Raw genomic sequence first — 6512 nt, 5'->3', positions numbered from 1 at the left:
AGATCTCATTCATCTCTACCGTAATAATTCAATATAATTTGTCTGTTATGTGTATTTGCTGAAATTTTCTTTTTCATGTTTCTTAAATCCCTAATTCATACAAATAAAACAATGGACAATTGAAAAATAAAAGTAGTAAATAGCTATTTTAGTGGAAATATTACAACTTCAAAAATACCAATATGAATATTGATGAAAATTTTAGTACAAACATGGGATGTATTTTTTTAATTACTGAGACAAATGAGGCTGTATGATTTTTAAGCAACAACAACAAAAAGAATAAAATTGAGAAAGTATAAATTTAAATATTTTAAAATTCAGACCAGTCTATTTACTGTTAAGAAATTTAGTCAAATGGTAGTGCAAAATTTATGGAGTCTTTTATGTCATTTTCAAACAAAACAAAGTAACCTCTTCAGCAATCCAAATGACTTGTTTTAACAAGTGCAGAACAGTTTTCAAGTAAAAATTGATGTCAACAAGGCACCATTCAAAGTTGTTCTTTCCTAACAAAACTGAAGTATAACTCACAATAAAACAAAGAAGCTTATAAAATCAACTGACAAGTTACTAACAAATATGGACACATCTGGATTTAAACAGTGTGGTTGCTCCCAGAAAGAGATTAAGAAGCAATGGCTAAAATATTCTGTTGTTATACAGATGTCTTTACATTAAAGTTGCCTAATATTTCTCCCTGGAATTACATTTTATCTAGCGTCCACTATTTCAATGTATTTACCTCTTTAGATAAAAACCAGGAAATTAAATGATTAAAGTCTCAATATTCTTTTTTTTTTAAGATTTATTTATTTATTTACTTACTTACTTATTTTTTTATTTGAGGGGGCGAGAGCACTCAGGAGGCAGGGCAGAGAGAGAGAGAAGGAGAAGGAGGATCTCAGGCAGAGTTTGTGCTGAGCATGGAGTCCGTCGCAGGGCTTGATCCCACAACCGTGAGATCATGCCCTGAGCTGAAATCAAGAGTTGGATACTTAACTGACTGAGCCACCCAGGTGTCCCACAGTCCCAATATTCTTTTCATAAAACAATATTTACTTAGAAAGTGCTTCCAGTACTAAAGCAATTGGTCAGACCTTTGAATTACTTCCCTCACAGCTGAATTTGAAGCATATCTTGCAAGCAGCACAACAATAGCTAGGGGATGGACCTGTGGAGAGAATGGGGAATTAAGAATCATAAGGCCTGGATGCTATATCCAGTTCTGTCATTAATAGGATGAATTTGGATGGCAATGATTGTGATAATGAGCATGAGGCTGATAATTGTCCCAAATCTAAGAAGGTTGAGATCGGGCTTGAAGATATTGAATCTAAAGACCATGGACTCTGCTTAAGTTCAGTACACAAGGATTATTAAGCATCAAATAAAGACATGGGTTCTGGAAATGGCTGGTGGTGATAGTTACACAACAGTGTAAATGTACTTAATGCCACTGAGTTGTCCACTCAAAAATGGTAAATTTTATGTTAGGTATATTTTACCACAATAAAATTTTAAAAGGGCATGAGCAAAGAATACACCTAAACATGTCTGTCTCTCAAGCATTATGGGAATTCCTATTCTTTATGAGAATATAATCAGGGTGGACCCTCAGCTGTATTTAGCACCCTGTCTGGCATGAGAAATCTGCCATGCCTGAAAAACCCTCCAAAAGAGCATCATGATTTTCATCCTCCCCCCTGCAGAAGAGACATATCAATGCCCAGGCAGCACTTCTACCAGGTAAGACAATAGATTTGCCACCACTTCAGTCATCAGGTCCCCAAGGCCTAATGTCCTAATAATGAGGCCTGAAATGTCTTGCTGTGCCAATGTTATGAAGCTCTTTTTCCATATCTCTGCTGCACATTAAGAAACCTCATTTTGCTATGTCTATGTTGTAGAACCTGGGAAGTTTCCCCCCCTTTTTTTTTCTTTTTAATGTCAGTTTTGTCCATAGTTAAGCATGGTTATCTACAATAAAATAAAACCACCACAACAGAATTTAGTTCGTTCCATTTCATGGTATTCTCCTGTGTGAAGGGAGCTTCATATTAGGACACTTGAGGTCCTCATTGTCTCTTTACTCCTTTCTGAGAGAAATAACTTAATCAGATTATTGTATTTGGAAAGAAAAATAAATAATGCATAGCCAGCCTCATCCTGGTTCCTTCTTAGAAACAGCTTTGCTCACACAAATTATGTCTTCTGTTCCTCCATATTGTACATTTTATAGGGATCTGCCTCAATGTGGGGAGATGCCTGAGATTGGGTGAAGAAGCACATTTGCCTGTATATATGACCAATATTCTCCAATTTCAGCTTTTTTAGTAAATAAAGGTGAGATTTTTGTCCTTGGCCCAACTACCTTTCCTCATTCTATTTAGTTCACTTCCCAGCTAGTTTAGAACTTAGTTGGGCAAGGGGGATACTTTACTGAACTTATCAACACATCCTGGTATCTGCTGCACGGACTGGCGAGTTTGAAAAAGAGGCAATGAGTAAAATGTGGGAGACCATAACATATGGGGTGTAATTGAGGCTTTTTGCAAACCTGGAGCAAGTAGGTTGGGCTTTGAAATGCTTTTTTGAAATACATTGGGTATTCAGTAGATGATGTATAGAACTTTCCCTTCTTGGACAAAGGCACACAGACATTAGCAAAAACACAGGCCTCCATAAGAGTGATGGCATTACTGAAGGTGTTAGTCATTTGAACAGCGAGCCTTAGCAAAGAATTGAGCATCAGCAAAGATTGAGGAGTGTAGATCTCAGCCCAAATCTAAGCAATAGGCCTTGGGAGAATTATCCAAACCAGCTGGCCCTGGCTGTATCAGCAAAGACCCAGCCATGTGCATGTGTGGGTAGTCTGGGTACCATCTGCAGTAGCTTGGACTCACAGGTTCTGCAGGAAATGGGATCCCTACTTGTCCACCAAAGAGGTCTCATTAGGCAGGCTCAGACACACACATTTTCAATCACACAGCACAGAAATTTAGTGGTCTTTTTCACTTTGGAGAATGGATAATTTTTGTTGCATTTAAACTTTAAAGCAATTGATTTCTACAGAACTCTAGTGAGGTTCCAGCTTTAAATGGTTAATGCTAAATAAAGTGTCAATGAGTGAAATGACAAGGTGCTTTATTTTTCTTCTTTTTCAAATAGGCAACAATAGCAGCAGAGCAGAAATGAGTGGGTGGGGAATTGATGAAAATGGGGTGAAAGAAATGTTGATAGTTGTTGAAGCAAGGAGATTGATGGATTGGAAAGAATAATTATATGACTCTCTCAACTTTTGTGCATTTATAAAGTCAGGCCTAAGTAGGTAGGCACTAGGTCTTATGTCTCATTTAGGGCCAAAGAGAATATTGTAGCCAGTACCCCTGAATTCAAAGAGCTTGTCTACATGGTCTCAAGTTTGGTGCCCATAGGTTAAATTCATGAGACTTCAGTAAGGAAATGGCTATTACTAATAATATTTAAATATGACACTATACAAAGTCCACCCTCAATATGTCACTCAGTTGACAAAACCATGGTGCTCAAAGAAGGAATTAAAATTTGAATATGCCGGGGCACCTGAGTGGCTCAGTGGCTGAGCATCTGCCTTTGGCTCAGAGCATGATCCGGGCATCCTGGGATCAAGTCCTACACTGGGCTCCCCATAGGGATCCTGCTTCTCCCTCTGCCTATGTCTCTGCTTCTCTCTGTGTATCTCTCATTAACAAATAAATAAAATCTTAAAAAAAATTAATATACTGAATGTTTTGAAAAAAGAAAGACACCTTAAATAATTGTCTCATTTCTGATAAGCCTTATTGGTCAATGCAATTGAATGTAATTGGGAATATTAAAATGAGAATTAAGGTTTCAGGTTGAGATTGGTGTTAATCTAATACATGTATTTTTGTGGCCTATGTTGGAGTCTTTGGAGGAAAAAAAATCTATCCTGTATACCAGTGGCCTCAGGAAAATGCCCAAAGGATCTATACTTGTTTTGTGCTGGGATCAGGGGTGGAGGGCAGCTTCATAAATCTAATAATGATCTGTCCTAACAGACAGACCATCTCTTTTCCCAGAGAGGAATAGCCACATCTTAGCTGACCATGAACTTCTTGGTTGAAATGAATAGGTTAAAAGAACAAGTAGTAATTATTTAGAGAGAGTGGGAGAATGCTACTTCTTTCCTAGGTTTGGAGACTGCTTTCATATGGAAGGTCTTTCATTAGCACAGCATTCCCCACCCCTGTCCCTCCCTCCCTCCCTCCCTTCCTTCCTTCCTTCCTTCCTTCCTTCCTTCCTTCCTTCCTTCCTTCCTTCCTTCCTTCCTTCCTTCCTTCCTTCCTTCCTTCCGAGGAGATAGAATCCCTTAGCTAGTTAGAAGAAGAACCTGGGCATGAGTAGCTATGAAGTCATTAGGGCTGTTCTAACCTGTCAGATACATGATAGAGACACAACTCTCTTTGCAGTGAGCTTAGGCTATTAACTCTCTTCCTGCCACAAAGACCTAATTGGGCTTGTGCCAGCAGGCAGGAGGCTGGTGCAGGAGCCCCCCAACAACTCTTGATGGTCATGTTGCACAAATCTCTGTAACTTGGAAAGATATGCCGTCATACTACAATGTAGCTTAACTGAAGCAGAAATTAGTCCCTAGAAATGTTCACATCAAGAAACTAAACTATGTAGCATTACCTTAAAACCCACATAATGAAGAGTGGGGCAGCTAATATTGAAGTTTGGAAATATTGTGAACCATGTTATTCAGCGACAGAATATTTGGTAAAAAGTATCACCTGTAATAACTCAAAAGGCATAATATATCCAATGAGCTCATAGGTCTTAATGAGGAGGTTAGAAAAAAACATTAGTACCACATGTTGCTTACTGTTAATTGCATTTGAAAAGGTGCTACAATCTCAGAAAAGATAGACTCATTTGCAAGAAATACAGAAAGGCCATGTGGGATTAGAAGGGGCCATTACTTCTTTCTCCAATAGACAAACTAGAAGTCATAGGAACTCCTTGGGCAGCAAAGCTGAATGACTGATAGAACTTAGCCCTGCTGATAAGGAAAAAAATCAAGGATTTTAGACATCACAAACGTTGTTAAAACTTGAAAAAAACATAGATTAATGTAGCATCCAGTAGATCCTTTCAGTTATACAATGTGGCTCAGGGAATTGAGGCTAAAGATGTGGTTCTCACCACAGAGCTTGATAAGCTCCAAGTACTTACTGGTAAGTCCAGACAGAGAGGCATGCATTTGAAAAAAAAAATGCAATCTTGGCTATTGGGATGTGGATCTGACTAGAATAAAATAGGGGGAAAAATGTCTTTTTTTGAGAATTGTACTATTTGGTAAACTATGAAACCATACTAAGATAATTTCAGACTCTTTGAGAGTTAAAAAAAAATCACCCCTGAAATCGTAGTTTTCCATGAGCAGGGAGCAAACTGAAAAAGGGGCTCTGCATTCCAAGAGGGTATGTTCTTCAATGTCCTCTTCAAATGTGGTCAGGGAGAATAATGACATAGAAGATCTTTCCAAAAGACAGAGCCAATTGCCATAGAAATTGCTGGACTATGAAGCATTTTCCAGGAATCAGAACTGAAGTATAATCAAGGATTATTACCTCTGCAGAGAAAGGCACAGATCTAGCATCTGCTGAGCAGGATTTAGAATCTCTATGAGCTAGTGATACAGAATGTCTTATATCCTTGGGTGTACCCCATTCTGAATGGGAATGCTAGGTTGTCCTGTTTGTGTTTCATGGTGCGTGGTGTCTATACAGGTGGAGAAAGTGAGGATGTGGGGAGAAAACTTATCTTTATACTTCATAGGTATATGAAGCAAGAAGCTCATAGCTGGACCAATACAAACGTTTTCTCACATCATCTTTTGATGCAAGGATTACCATTTCATCCAGATTCTAGACTTTGATGGATTCTTTGACTTTGGGTTGCCTTCCTAGGGAAAGAGGTGAGTCTATGTTTGTGTAGAAAGGGTAGTGTGTCAAACATTTGGTGGCAAGAAGGGAGAACTATGAGTTTTATAGGGCTGTTCACAAATATGCTGCTTCTCTTTCATTCCCTGAACATAGCATGATGGAACTTCCCTACCTACTTAAACTTCATTTGACCACATGGGTTGTTTTTCTCAATATAATGTGGGATGAACCAATTTTCATTACTTCCAGTAACAAGCTTACCAGCCAGTGCACTTCACCAAGCCCTCCTCACCATTATCACAGCTATCCCCAGCAGTTCAGATACTGGCTACTCCATTAGCTTGAGTCCAGGAGTGAGTTGCATGTGAAGCACATCCCAAAGGCTGACTGTACTAGAAATGTGTGTAGGCCAGAAATAAATTTAGCCCAGCCTGGCTGATATAATAGCCCTGGCCATTTATCTTTCTGACTTCATGGGAGCAAACCTGTCCATGGAGGGTATGTGTTCTGTTCCTGCATACCACAAGTCTTAAAGATTCAGTGATGCCTGGGGGAGGT

General features: G+C 38.8%; 1 long non-coding RNA gene across 1 annotated transcript in view; it reads left to right on the top strand.

Moving 5' to 3' along the window:
- The first annotated feature begins 2240 nt into the window (after positions 1-2240).
- LOC111090167 overlaps positions 2241-6512 on the top strand; it is a 29466-nt gene continuing 25194 nt past the window's right edge. The window contains exons 1-2 of the long non-coding RNA XR_005371087.1: positions 2241-2346; positions 5848-5986. This is a non-coding gene — a long non-coding RNA (uncharacterized LOC111090167). The remainder of the gene's footprint in view (positions 2347-5847; positions 5987-6512) is intronic.

The sequence above is a fragment of the Canis lupus genome, chromosome 16, assembly GCF_011100685.1.
Source record: "Canis lupus familiaris isolate Mischka breed German Shepherd chromosome 16, alternate assembly UU_Cfam_GSD_1.0, whole genome shotgun sequence".
In the NCBI taxonomy this organism is placed as follows: domain Eukaryota; kingdom Metazoa; phylum Chordata; class Mammalia; order Carnivora; family Canidae; genus Canis; species Canis lupus.
The sequence above is the reverse complement of the archived record's forward strand: the minus strand, read 5'-3'. Positions and strand labels throughout refer to the sequence as shown.